The sequence below is a fragment of the Sminthopsis crassicaudata genome, chromosome 5, assembly GCF_048593235.1.
Source record: "Sminthopsis crassicaudata isolate SCR6 chromosome 5, ASM4859323v1, whole genome shotgun sequence".
Lineage (NCBI taxonomy): Eukaryota > Metazoa > Chordata > Mammalia > Dasyuromorphia > Dasyuridae > Sminthopsis > Sminthopsis crassicaudata.
In genome coordinates, this window is record NC_133621.1 from 247,545,155 (window position 1) to 247,560,096 (window position 14,942).

A 14,942-nucleotide genomic window follows, 5' to 3' on the forward strand; every position below is an offset into this window, starting at 1 on the left:
CTCTCAAATTTGATTCAGTGGAACTTTCTGTACAAGTTCCAATAACTTCTTTATTTTTAAAGCTTGATCAAAGGTTTTGTATCAGCAATCCTTTTAAGTCATAAAATTTACGTTCAAAGAAATGATCCAGTTATTCCCTTTGAAAGAAACAATTCCTTTGCTTACTTGTTCTTCTCTATTTCACATTCTATGATTTCAGTTTTTTCTTTGTTCCTTTTGCATTTCGGGATATTAGAGTTGATATATAGTCTCTCATATTTGTGTCAAGGAAACATTTTGTGCACAATGCATTAACTTCTTTATATTTAAAGCTGTGCCAAAGGAATCTTCTTCAGCGGAAAGGGTGAACGTGCAGAGCAGTCTTCCAGTTGTTCACTTTTGAAAAGTCCATTCCTTTGCTTGCTTGTTCTTCTCTATTACCCTTTCCATTGTGTCTAGGTTTCGCTTTGTTACCCTTGGATTTGGGTTCATTATACTAGATGTTAATTCTCTCAAATTTGATTCAGTGGAACTTTCTGTATAAGTTACAATAATTTCTTTATTTTTAAAGTTTGATCAAAGGTTTGGTAACAGCAATCCTTTTAAGTCATAAAATTTACGTTCAAAGAAATGATCCAGTTATTCCCTTTCGAAAAAACAATTCCTTTTCTAACTTGTTCTTCTCTATGTCACATTCTATTGATTTTAGTTTTTTCTTTCTTCCTTTTGCATTTCGGGATATTAGAGTTGATATCAATCCTCTCATATTTCCTTCAATGAAATATTTTGTGTACAATCCATTATCTTCTTTATATTTAAGCTGGATCAAAGGCTTGTTAACCAGCGTCCTCTCAAGTGGAAAGAGTGAATTGCAGAGAAGTGTTTCAGTTATTTCCTTTTGAAAAATCCATTCCTTTTGAATACTTATTCTTCTCTATTTCCTTTTCTATGTAGTTAAGTTGTCCCTTTGATGTTAATTCTCTCAAATTCGATTCAATGTTACTTTCTGTAGAAGTTACTATAACTTCTTTATTTTTAAAGCTTGATCAAACGTTTTGTAACAGCAATCCTTTTAAGTCATAAAATTGGAACTTTCTGTAGAAGTTACAATAACTTCTTTATACTTAAAGCTTGATCAAAGGTTTTGTAACAGCAATCCTTTTAAGTCATAAAATTTACGTTCAAAGAAATGATCCAGTTATTCCCTTTCGAAAAAATAATTTCTTTTCTTACTTGTTCTTCTCTATTTCACATTCTATTGAGTCTAGTTTTCCCTTTGTTCCTATTGCAGTTTGGGATATTATAGTTGATATATATTCTGTCATATTTGCGTCAAGGAAACATTTTGTGCACAGTGCATTAACTTCTTTATTTTTAAAGCTGTGTCAAAGGAATCTTCTTCAGCGGAAAGGGTGAACGTTCAGAGCAGTCTTCCAGTTGTTCACTTTTGAAAAGTCCATTCCTTTGCTTCCTTGTTCTTCTCTATTATCCATTCCATTGTGTCTAGTTTTCGCTTTGTTTCTCTTGCATTTGGGTTCATTATACTTGATGTTAATTCTCTCAAATTTGATTCAGTGGAACTTTCTGCACAAGTTACAATAACTTCTTTATTTTTAAAGCTTGATCAAAGGTTTTGTAACAGCAATCCTTTTAAGGCATAAAATTTACGTTCCAAGAAATGATCCAGTTATTCCCTTTCGAAAAAACAATTCCTTTTCTAACTTGTTTTTCTCTATTTCACATTCTATTGATTTTGGTTTTTTCTTTCTTCCTTTTGCATTTGGGGATATTATAGTTGATATCAATTCGCTCATATTTACTTCAATAAAACATTTTGTGCACAATGCATTTTCTTCTTTATATTTAAGCTGGATCAAAGGTTTCATAAAAGGCATCCTATTAAGTGGAAAGAGTGAATTGCAGAGAAATCATCCAGATATTTCCTTTTGAAAAATCCATTCCTTTTGGATACTTGTTCTTCTCTATTTCCTTTTCTATGTAGTTATTTTTTCCCTTTGATGTTAATTCTCTCAAATTTGATGCAATGGAACTTTCTGTACAAGTTCCAATAACTTCTTTATTTTTAAAGCTTGATCAAAGGTTTTGAAACAGCAATCCTTTTAAGGCATAAAATTTACGTTCCAAGAAATGATCCAGTTATTCCCTTTCGAAAAAACAATTCCATTTCTAACTTGTATTTCTCTATTTCACATTCTATTGATTTCGGTTTTTTCTTTCTTCCTTTTGCATTTGGGGATATTATAGTTGATATCAATTCTCTCATATTTACTTCAATAAAATATTTTGTGCACAATGCATTAACTTCTTTATTTTTAAAGCTGTGTCAAAGGAATCTTCTTCAGCGGAAAGGGTGAACGTGCAGAGCAGTCTTCCAGTTGTTCACTTTTGAAAAGTCCATTCCTTTGCTTCCTTGTTCTTCTCTATTACCCTTTCCATTGTGTCTAGGTTTCGCTTTGTTACCCTTGGATTTGGGTTCATTATACTTGATGTTAATTCTCTCAAATTTGATTCAATGGAACTTTCTGTAGAAGTTACAATAACTTCTTTATACTTAAAGCTTGATCACAGGTTTTCTAACAGCAATCCTTTTCAGTCATAAAATTTAAATTCAAAGAAATGATCCAGTTATTCCCTTTGAAAGAAACAATTCCTTTGCTTACTTGTTCTTCTCTATTTCACATTCTATTGATTTCAGTTTTTTCTTTGTTCCTTTTGCATTTCGAGATATTAGAGTTGATATATATTCTCTCATATTTGTGTCAAGGGAACATTTTGTGCACAATGCATTAACTTCTTTATATTTAAAGCTGTGTCAAGGAATTCTTCTTTTCTTTGTTCCTTTTGCATTTCGGGATATTAGAGTTGATATCAATTCTCTCATATTAACTTCAATGAAATATTTGGTGTACAATGCATTATCTTCTTTATATTTAAGGTGGGTCAAAGGCTTCATAACAGGCGTCCTATTAAGTGGAAAGAGTGAATTACAGAGAAATGTTTCAGTTATTTCCTTTTGAAAAATCCATTCCTTTTGGATACTTTTTCTTCTCTATTTCCTTTTCTATGTAGTTAAGTTGTCCCTTTGATGTTAATTCTCTCAAATTCGATTCAATGGAACTTTCTGTAGAAGTTACAATAACTTCCTTATTTTTAAAGCTTGATCAAACGTTTTGTAACAGCCATCCTTTTAAGTCATAAAATTGGAACTTTCTGTAAAAGTTGCAATAACTTCTTTATACTTAAAGCTTGATCAAAGGTTTTGTAACTTCTTTATTTTTAAAGCTGTGTCAAAGGAATCTTCTTCAGCGGAAAAGGTGAACGTGCAGAACAGTCTTCCAGTTGTTCACTTTTGAAAAGTCCATTCCTTTGCTTGCTTGTTCTTCTCTATTACCCATTCCATTGTGTCTAGGTTTCGCTTTGTTTCCCTTGCATTTGGGTTCATTATACTTGATGCTAATTCTCTCAAATTTGATTCAGTGGAACTTTCTGCACAAGTTACAATAACTCCTTTATTTTTAAAGCTTGATCAAACGTTTTGTAACAGACATCTTTTTAAGTCATAAAATTGGAACTTTCTGTAAAAGTTGCAATAACTTCTTTATACTTAAAGCTTGATCAAAGGTTTTGTAACAGCAATCCTTTTAAGTCATAAAATTTACCTTCAAAGAAATGATCCAGTTATTTCCTTTTAAAGAAACAATTCCTTTGCTTACTTCTTCTTCTCTATTTCACATTCTATTGATTTCAGTTTTTTCTTTGTTCCTTTTGCATTTCGAGATATTAGAGTTGATATATATTCTCTCATATTTGCGTCAAGGAAACATTTTGTTCACAATGCATTAACTTCTTATTTTTAAAGCTGTGTCAAAGGAATCTTCTTCAGCGGAAAGGGTGAACGTGCAGAGCAGTCTTCCAGTTGTTCACTTTTGAAAAGTCCATTCCTTTGCTTCCTTGTTCTCCTCTATTACCCATTCCATTGTGTCTAGTTTTCGCTTTGTTTCCTTTGCATTTGGGTTCATTATACTTGATGTTAATTCTCTCAAATTTGATTCAGTGGAACTTTCTGCACAAGTTACAATAACTTCTTTATTTTTAAAGCTTGATCAAAGGTTTTGTAACAGCAATCCTTTTAAGGCATGAAATTTACGTTCCAAGAAATGATCCAGTTATTCCCTTTCGAAAAAACAATTCCTTTTCTAACTTGTTTTTCTCTATGTCACATTCTATTGATTTTGGTTTTTTCTTTCTTCCTTTTGCATTTGGGGATATTATAGTTGATATCAATTCGCTCATATTTACTTCAATAAAAGATTTTGTGCACAATGCATTGTCTTCTTTATATTTAAGCTGGATCAAAGGTTTCATAACAGGCATCCTATTAAGTGGAAAGAGTGAATTGCAGAGAAACCATCCAGATATTTCCTTTTGAAAAATCCATTCCTTTTGGATACTTGTTCTTCTCTATTTCCTTTTCTATGTAGTTATTTTTTCCCTTTGATGTTAATTCTCTCAAATTTGATTCAGTGGAACTTTCTGTACAAGTTCCAATAACTTCTTTATTTTTAAAGCTTGATCAAAGGTTTTGTAACAGCAATCCTTTTAAGTCATAAAATTTACCTTCAAAGAAATGATCCAGTTATTCCCTTTGAAAGAAACAATTCTTTTGCTTACTTGTTCTTCTCTATTTCACATTCTATTGATTTCAGTTTTTCCTTTGTTCCTTTTGCATTTCGAGAAATTAGAGTTGATATATATTCTCTCATATTTGTGTCAAGGGAACATTTTGTGAACAATGCATTAACTTCTTTATATTTAAAGCTCTGTCAAAGGAATCTTCTTCAGCGGAAAGGGTGAACTTGCAGAGCAGTCTTCCAGTTGTTCACTTTTGAAAAGTCCATTCCTTTGCTTCCTTGTTCTTCTCTATTACCCATTCCATTGTGTCTAGTTTTCGCTTTGTTTCCCTTGCATTTGGGTTCATTATACTTGATGTTAATTCTCTCAAATTTGATTCAGTGGAACTTTCTGCACAAGTTACAATAACTTCTTTATTTTTAAAGCTTGATCAAAGGTTTTGTAACAGCAATCCTTTTAAGGCATAAAATTTACGTTCCAAGAAATGATCCAGTTATTCCCTTTCGAAAAAACAATTCCTTTTCTAACTTGTTTTTCTCTATTTCACATTCTATTGATTTTGGTTTTTTCTTTCTTCCTTTTGCATTTGGGGATATTATAGTTGATATCAATTCGCTCAAATTTACTTCAATAAAACATTTTGTGCACAATGCATTGTCTTCTTTATATTTAAGCTGGATCAAAGGTTTCATAAAAGGCATCCTATTAAGTGGAAAGAGTGAATTGCAGAGAAATCATCCAGATATTTCCTTTTGAAAAATCCATTCCTTTTGGATACTTGTTCTTCTCTATTTCCTTTTCTATGTAGTTATTTTTTCCCTTTGATGTTAATTCTCTCAAATTTGATTCAAAGGAACTTTCTGTACAAGTTCCAATAACTTCTTTATTTTTAAAGCTTGATCAAAGGTTTTGTAACAGCAATCCTTTTAAGGCATAAAATTTACGTTCCAAGAAATGATCCAGTTATTCCCTTTCGAAAAACAATTTCTTTTCTTACTTGTTCTTCTCTATTTCACATTCACTTGATTTCGGTTTTTTCTTTCTTCCTTTTGCATTTGGGGATATTATAGTTGATATCAATTCTCTCATATTTACTTCAATAAAACATTTTGTGCACAATGCATTAACTTCTTTATTTTTAAAGCTGTGTCAAAGGAATCTTCTTCAGCGGAAAGGGTGAACGTGCAGAGCAGTCTTCCAGTTGTTCACTTTTGAAAAGTCCATTCCTTTGCTTCCTTGTTCTTCTCTATTACCCATTCCATTGTGTCTAGTTTTCGCTTTGTTTCCCTTGGATTTGGGTTCATTATACTTGATGTTAATTCTCTCAAATTTGATTCAGTGGAACTTTCTGCACAAGTTACAATAACTTCTTTATTTTTAAAGCTTGATCAAAGGTTTTGTAACAGCAATCCTTTTAAGGCATAAAATTTACGTTCCAAGAAATGATCCAGTTATTCCCTTTCGAAAAAACAATTCCTTTTCTAACTTGTTTTTCTCTATTTCACATTCTATTCATTTTGGTTTTTTCTTTCTTCCTTTTGCATTTGGGGATATTATAGTTGATATCAATTCGCTCATATTTACTTCAATAAAACATTTTGTGCACAATGCATTGTCTTCTTTATATTTAAGCTGGATCAAAGGTTTCAAAACATAAAAGGCATCCTATTAAGTGGAAAGAGTGAATTGCAGAGAAATCATCCAGATATTTCCTTTTGAAAAATCCATTCCTTTTGGATACTTGTTCTTCTCTATTTCCTTTTCTATGTAGTTATTTTTTCCCTTTGATGTTAATTCTCTCAAATTTGATTCAAAGGAACTTTCTGTACAAGTTCCAATAACTTCTTTATTTTTAAAGCTTGATCAAAGGTTTTGTAACAGCAATCCTTTTAAGGCATAAAATTTACATTCCAAGAAATGATCCAGTTATTCCCTTTCGAAAAAACAATTCCTTTTCTAACTTGTTTTTCTCTATTTCACATTCTATTGATTTCGGTTTTTTCTTTCTTCCTTTTGCATTTGGGGATATTATAGTTGATATCAATTCTCTCATATTTACTTCAATAAAACATTTTGTGCACAATGCATTAACTTCTTTATTTTTAAAGCTGTGTCAAAGGAATCTTCTTCAGCGGAAAGGGTGAACGTGCAGAGCAGTCTTCCAGTTGTTCACTTTTAAAAAGTCCATTCCATTGATTGTTTATTCTTCTCTATTACCCTTTCAATTGTGTCTAGGTTTCGCTTTGCTTCCCTTGGATTTGGGTTCATTATACTTGATGTTAATTCTCTCAAATTTGATTCAATGGAACTTTCTGTAGAAGTTACAATAACTTCTTTATACTTAAAGCTTGATCACAGGTTTTCTAACAGCAATCCTTTTCAGTCATAAAATTTAAATTCAAAGAAATGATCCAGTTATTCCCTTTCGAAAAAACAATCCCTTTTTTACTTGTTCTTCTCTATTTCACATTCTATTGATTTCAGTTTTTTCTTTGTTCCTTTTGCATTTCGGGATATTAGAGTTGATATCAATTCTCTCATATTTCCTTCAATGAAATATTTGGTGTACAATGCATTATCTTCTTTATATTTAAGCTGGATCAAAGGCTTCATAACAGGCGTCCTATTAAGTGGAAAGAGTGAATTACAGAGAAATGTTTCAGTTATTTCCTTTTGAAAAATCCATTCCTTTTGGATACTTTTTCTTCTCTATTTCCTTTTCTATGTAGTTAAGTTGTCCCTTTGATGTTAATTCTCTCAAATTCGATTCAATGGAACTTTCTGTAGAAGTTACAATAACTTCTTTATTTTTAAAGCTTGATCAAACGTTTTGTAACAGCCATCCTTTTAAGTCATAAAATTGGAACTTTCTGTAAAAGTTGCAATAACTTCTTTATACTTAAAGCTTGATCAAAGGTTTTGTAACTTCTTTATTTTTAAAGCTGTGTCAAAGGAATCTTCTTCAGCGGAAAAGGTGAACGTGCAGAACAGTCTTCCAGTTGTTCACTTTTGAAAAGTCCATTCCTTTGCTTCCTTGTTCTTCTCTATTACCCATTCCATTGTGTCTAGGTTTCGCTTTGTTTCCCTTGCATTTGGGTTCATTATACTTGATGTTAATTCTCTCAAATTTGATTCAGTGGAACTTTCTGCACAAGTTACAATAACTTCTTTATTTTTAAAGCTTGATCAAAGGTTTTGTAACAGCAATCCTTTTAAGGCATAAAATTTACGTTCCAAGAAATGATCCAGTTATTCCCTTTCGAAAAAACAATTCCTTTTCTAACTTGTTTTTCTCTATTTCACATTCTATTGATTTTGGTTTTTTCTTTCTTCCTTTTGCATTTGGGGATATTATAGTTGATATCAATTCGCTCATATTTACTTCAATAAAAGATTTTGTGCACAATGCATTGTCTTCTTTATATTTAAGCTGGATCAAAGGTTTCATAACAGGCATCCTATTAAGTGGAAAGAGTGAATTGCAGAGAAACCATCCAGATATTTCCTTTTGAAAAATCCATTCCTTTTGGATACTTGTTCTTCTCTATTTCCTTTTCTATGTAGTTATTTTTTCCCTTTGATGTTAATTCTCTCAAATTTGATTCAGTGGAACTTTCTGTACAAGTTCCAATAACTTCTTTATTTTTAAAGCTTGATCAAAGGTTTTGTAACAGCAATCCTTTTAAGTCATAAAATTTACCTTCAAAGAAATGATCCAGTTATTCCCTTTGAAAGAAACAATTCTTTTGCTTACTTGTTCTTCTCTATTTCACATTCTATTGATTTCAGTTTTTCCTTTGTTCCTTTTGCATTTCGAGATATTAGAGTTGATATATATTCTCTCATATTTGTGTCAAGGGAACATTTTGTGAACAATGCATTAACTTCTTTATATTTAAAGCTCTGTCAAAGGAATCTTCTTCAGCGGAAAGGGTGAACTTGCAGAGCAGTCTTCCAGTTGTTCACTTTTGAAAAGTCCATTCCTTTGCTTCCTTGTTCTTCTCTATTACCCATTCCATTGTGTCTAGTTTTCGCTTTGTTTCCCTTGCATTTGGGTTCATTATACTTGATGTTAATTCTCTCAAATTTGATTCAGTGGAACTTTCTGCACAAGTTACAATAACTTCTTTATTTTTAAAGCTTGATCAAAGGTTTTGTAACAGCAATCCTTTTAAGGCATAAAATTTACGTTCCAAGAAATGATCCAGTTATTCCCTTTCGAAAAAACAATTCCTTTTCTAACTTGTTTTTCTCTATTTCACATTCTATTGATTTTGGTTTTTTCTTTCTTCCTTTTGCATTTGGGGATATTATAGTTGATATCAATTCGCTCAAATTTACTTCAATAAAACATTTTGTGCACAATGCATTGTCTTCTTTATATTTAAGCTGGATCAAAGGTTTCATAACAGGCATCCTATTAAGTGGAAAGAGTGAATTGCAGAGAAATCATCCAGATATTTCCTTTTGAAAAATCCATTCCTTTTGGATACTTGTTCTTCTCTATTTCCTTTTCTATGTAGTTATTTTTTCCCTTTGATGTTAATTCTCTCAAATTTGATTCAAAGGAACTTTCTGTACAAGTTCCAATAACTTCTTTATTTTTAAAGCTTGATCAAAGGTTTTGTAACAGCAATCCTTTTAAGGCATAAAATTTACGTTCCAAGAAATGATCCAGTTATTCCCTTTCGAAAAACAATTTCTTTTCTTACTTGTTCTTCTCTATTTCACATTCACTTGATTTCGGTTTTTTCTTTCTTCCTTTTGCATTTGGGGATATTATAGTTGATATCAATTCTCTCATATTTACTTCAATAAAACATTTTGTGCACAATGCATTAACTTCTTTATTTTTAAAGCTGTGTCAAAGGAATCTTCTTCAGCGGAAAGGGTGAACGTGCAGAGCAGTCTTCCAGTTGTTCACTTTTAAAAAGTCCATTCCATTGATTGTTTATTCTTCTCTATTACCCTTTCAATTGTGTCTAGGTTTCGCTTTGCTTCCCTTGGATTTGGGTTCATTATACTTGATGTTAATTCTCTCAAATTTGATTCAATGGAACTTTCTGTAGAAGTTACAATAACTTCTTTTTACTTAAAGCTTGATCACAGGTTTTCTAACAGCAATCCTTTTCAGTCATAAAATTTAAATTCAAAGAAATGATCCAGTTATTCCCTTTCGAAAAAACAATCCCTTTTTTACTTGTTCTTCTCTATTTCACATTCTATTGATTTCAGTTTTTTCTTTGTTCCTTTTGCATTTCGGGATATTAGAGTTGATATCAATTCTCTCATATTTCCTTCAATGAAATATTTGGTGTACAATGCATTATCTTCTTTATATTTAAGCTGGATCAAAGGCTTCATAACAGGCGTCCTATTAAGTGGAAAGAGTGAATTACAGAGAAATGTTTCAGTTATTTCCTTTTGAAAAATCCATTCCTTTTGGATACTTTTTCTTCTCTATTTCCTTTTCTATGTAGTTAAGTTGTCCCTTTGATGTTAATTCTCTCAAATTCGATTCAATGGAACTTTCTGTAGAAGTTACAATAACTTCTTTATTTTTAAAGCTTGATCAAACGTTTTGTAACAGCCATCCTCTTAAGTCATAAAATTGGAACTTTCTGTAGAAGTTACAATAACTTCTTTATACTTAAAGCTTGATCAAAGGTTTTGTAACAGCAATCCTTTTAAGTCATAAAATTTACGTTCAAAGAAATGATCCAGTTATTCCCTTTCGAAAAAATAATTTCTTTTCTTACTTGTTCTTCTCTATTTCACATTCTATTGAGTCTAGTTTTCCCTTTGTTCCTATTGCAATTTGGGATATTATAGTTGATATATATTCTCTCATATTTGCGTCAAGGAAACATTTTGTGCACAATGCATTAACTTCTTTATTTTTAAAGCTGTGTCAAAGGAATCTTCTTCAGCGGAAAGGGTGAACGTGCAGAGCAGTCTTCCAGTTGTTCACTTTTGAAAAGTCCATTCCTTTGCTTCCTTGTTCTTCTCTATTACCCATTCCATTGTGTCTAGGTTTCGCTTTGTTTCCCTTGCATTTGGGTTCATTATACTTGATGTTAATTCTCTCAAATTTGATTCAGTGGAACTTTCTGCACAAGTTACAATAACTTCTTTATTTTTAAAGCTTGATCAAAGGTTTTGTAACAACAATCTTTTTAAGTCATAAAATTTACGTTCAAAGAAATGATCCAGTTATTCCCTTTCAAAGAAACAATTCCTTTGCTTACTTGTTCTTCTCTATTTCACATTCTATTGAGTCTAGTTTTCCCTTTGTTCCTATTGCAGTTTGGGATTTATAGTTGATATATATTCTCTCATATTTGCGTCAAGGAAACATTTTGTTCACAATGCATTGTCTTCTTTATATTTAAGCTGGATCAAAGGTTTCATAAAAGGCATCCTATTAAGTGGAAAGAGTGAATTGCAGAGAAATCAATCAGGTATTTCCTTTTGAAAAATCCATTCCTTTTGGATACTTGTTCTTCTCTATTTCCTTTTCTATGTAGTTATTTTTTCCCTTTGATGTTAATTCTCTCAAATTTGATTCAGTGGAACTTTCTGTACAAGTTCCAATAACTTCTTTATTTTTAAAGCTTGATCAAAGGTTTTGTAACAGCAATCCTTTTAAGTCATAAAATTTACCTTCAAAGAAATGATCCAGTTATTCCCTTTGAAAGAAACAATTCTTTTGCTTACTTGTTCTTCTCTATTTCACATTCTATTGATTTCAGTTTTTCCTTTGTTCCTTTTGCATTTCGAGATATTAGAGTTGATATATATTCTCTCATATTTGTGTCAAGGGAACATTTTGTGAACAATGCATTAACTTCTTTATATTTAAAGCTCTGTCAAAGGAATCTTCTTCAGCGGAAAGGGTGAACGTGCAGAGCAGTCTTCCAGTTGTTCACTTTTGAAAAGTCCATTCCTTTGCTTCCTTGTTCTTCTCTATTACCCATTCCATTGTGTCTAGTTTTCGCTTTGTTTCCCTTGCATTTGGGTTCATTATACTTGATGTTAATTCTCTCAAATTTGATTCAGTGGAACTTTCTGCACAAGTTACAATAACTTCTTTATTTTTAAAGCTTGATCAAAGGTTTTGTAACAGCAATCCTTTTAAGGCATAAAATTTACGTTCCAAGAAATGATCCAGTTATTCCCTTTCGAAAAAACAATTCCTTTTCTAATATGTTTTTCTCTATTTCACATTCTATTGATTTTGGTTTTTTCTTTCTTCCTTTTGCATTTGGGGATATTATAGTTGATATCAATTCGCTCATATTTACTTCAATAAAACATTTTGTGCACAATGCATTGTCTTCTTTATATTTAAGCTGGATCAAAGGTTTCATAAAAGGCATCCTATTAAGTGGAAAGAGTGAATTGCAGAGAAATCATCCAGATATTTCCTTTTGAAAAATCCATTCCTTTTGGATACTTGTTCTTCTCTATTTCCTTTTCTATGTAGTTATTTTTTCCCTTTGATGTTAATTCTCTCAAATTTGATTCAAAGGAACTTTCTGTACAAGTTCCAATAACTTCTTTATTTTTAAAGCTTGATCAAAGGTTTTGTAACAGCAATCCTTTTAAGGCATAAAATTTACGTTCCAAGAAATGATCCAGTTATTCCCTTTCGAAAAACAATTCCTTTTCTAACTTGTTTTTCTCTATTTCACATTCTATTGATTTCGGTTTTTTCTTTCCATTTGGGGATATTATAGTTGATATCAATTCTCTCATATTTACTTCAATAAAACATTTTGTGCACAATGCATTAACTTCTTTATTTTTAAAGCTGTGTCAAAGGAATCTTCTTCAGCGGAAAGGGTGAACGTGCAGAGCAGTCTTCCAGTTGTTCACTTTTGAAAAGTCCATTCCTTTGCTTCCTTGTTCTTCTCTATTACCCATTCCATTGTGTCTAGTTTTCACTTTGTTTCCCTTGCATTTGGGTTCATTATACTTGATGTTAATTCTCTCAAATTTGATTCAGTGGAACTTTCTGCACAAGTTACAATAACTTCTTTATTTTTAAAGCTTGATCAAAGGTTTTGTAACAGCAATCCTTTTAAGGCATAAAATTTACGTTCCAAGAAATGATCCAGTTATTCCCTTTCGAAAAAACAATTCCTTTTCTAACTTGTTTTTCTCTATTTCACATTCTATTGATTTTGGTTTTTTCTTTCTTCCTTTTGCATTTGGGGATATTATAGTTGATATCAATTCGCTCATATTTACTTCAATAAAACATTTTGTGCACAATGCATTGTCTTCTTTATATTTAAGCTGGATCAAAGGTTTCATAAAAGGCATCCTATTAAGTGGAAAGAGTGAATTGCAGAGAAATCAATCAGGTATTTCCTTTTGAAAAATCCATTCCTTTTGGATACTTGTTCTTCTCTATTTCCTTTTCTATGTAGTTATTTTTTCCCTTTGATGTTAATTCTCTCAAATTTGATTCAGTGGAACTTTCTGTACAAGTTCCAATAACTTCTTTATTTTTAAAGCTTGATCAAAGGTTTTGTAACAGCAATCCTTTTAAGTCATAAAATTTACCTTCAAAGAAATGATCCAGTTATTCCCTTTGAAAGAAACAATTCTTTTGCTTACTTGTTCTTCTCTATTTCACATTCTATTGATCTCAGTTTTTCCTTTGTTCCTTTTGCATTTCGAGATATTAGAGTTGATATATATTCTCTCATATTTGTGTCAAGGGAACATTTTGTGAACAATGCATTAACTTCTTTATATTTAAAGCTCTGTCAAAGGAATCTTCTTCAGCGGAAAGGGTGAACGTGCAGAGCAGTCTTCCAGTTGTTCACTTTTGAAAAGTCCATTCCTTTGCTTCCTTGTTCTTCTCTATTACCCATTCCATTGTGTCTAGGTTTCGCTTTGTTTCCCTTGCATTTGGGTTCATTATACTTGATGTTAATTCTCTCAAATTTGATTCAGTGGAACTTTCTGCACAAGTTACAATAACTTCTTTATTTTTAAAGCTTGATCAAAGGTTTTGTAACAGCAATCCTTTTAAGGCATAAAATTTACGTTCCAAGAAATGATCCAGTTATTCCCTTTCGAAAAAACAATTCCTTTTCTAACTTGTTTTTCTCTATTTCACATTCTATTGATTTTGGTTTTTTCTTTCTTCCTTTTGCATTTGGGGATATTATAGTTGATATCAATTCGCTCATATTTACTTCAATAAAACATTTTGTGCACAATGCATTGTTTTCTTTATATTTAAGCTGGATCAAAGGTTTCATAAAAGGCATCCTATTAAGTGGAAAGAGTGAATTGCAGAGAAATCAATCAGGTATTTCCTTTTGAAAAATCCATTCCTTTTGGATACTTGTTCTTCTCTATTTCCTTTTCTATGTAGTTATTTTTTCCCTTTGATGTTAATTCTCTCAAATTTGATTCAGTGGAACTTTCTGTACAAGTTCCAATAACTTCTTTATTTTTAAAGCTTGATCAAAGGTTTTGTAACAGCAATCCTTTTAAGTCATAAAATTTACCTTCAAAGAAATGATCCAGTTATTCCCTTTGAAAGAAACAATTCTTTTGCTTACTTGTTCTTCTCTATTTCACATTCTATTGATTTCAGTTTTTCCTTTGTTCCTTTTGCATTTCGAGATATTAGAGTTGATATATATTCTCTCATATTTGTGTCAAGGGAACATTTTGTGAACAATGCATTAACTTCTTTATATTTAAAGCTCTGTCAAAGGAATCTTCTTCAGCGGAAAGGGTGAACGTGCAGAGCAGTCTTCCAGTTGTTCACTTTTGAAAAGTCCATTCCTTTGCTTCCTTGTTCTTCTCTATTACCCATTCCATTGTGTCTAGTTTTCACTTTGTTTCCCTTGCATTTGGGTTCATTATACTTGATGTTAATTCTCTCAAATTTGATTCAGTGGAACTTTCTGCACAAGTTACAATAACTTCTTTATTTTTAAAGCTTGATCAAAGGTTTTGTAACAGCAATCCTTTTAAGGCATAAAATTTACGTTCCAAGAAATGATCCAGTTATTCCCTTTCGAAAAAACAATTCCTTTTCTAACTTGTTTTTCTCTATTTCACATTCTATTGATTTTGGTTTTTTCTTTCTTCCTTTTGCATTTGGGGATATTATAGTTGATATCAATTCGCTCATATTTACTTCAATAAAACATTTTGTGCACAATGCATTGTCTTCTTTATATTTAAGCTGGATCAAAGGTTTCATAAAAGGCATCCTATTAAGTGGAAAGAGTGAATTGCAGAGAAATCAATCAGGTATTTCCTTTTGAAAAATCCAT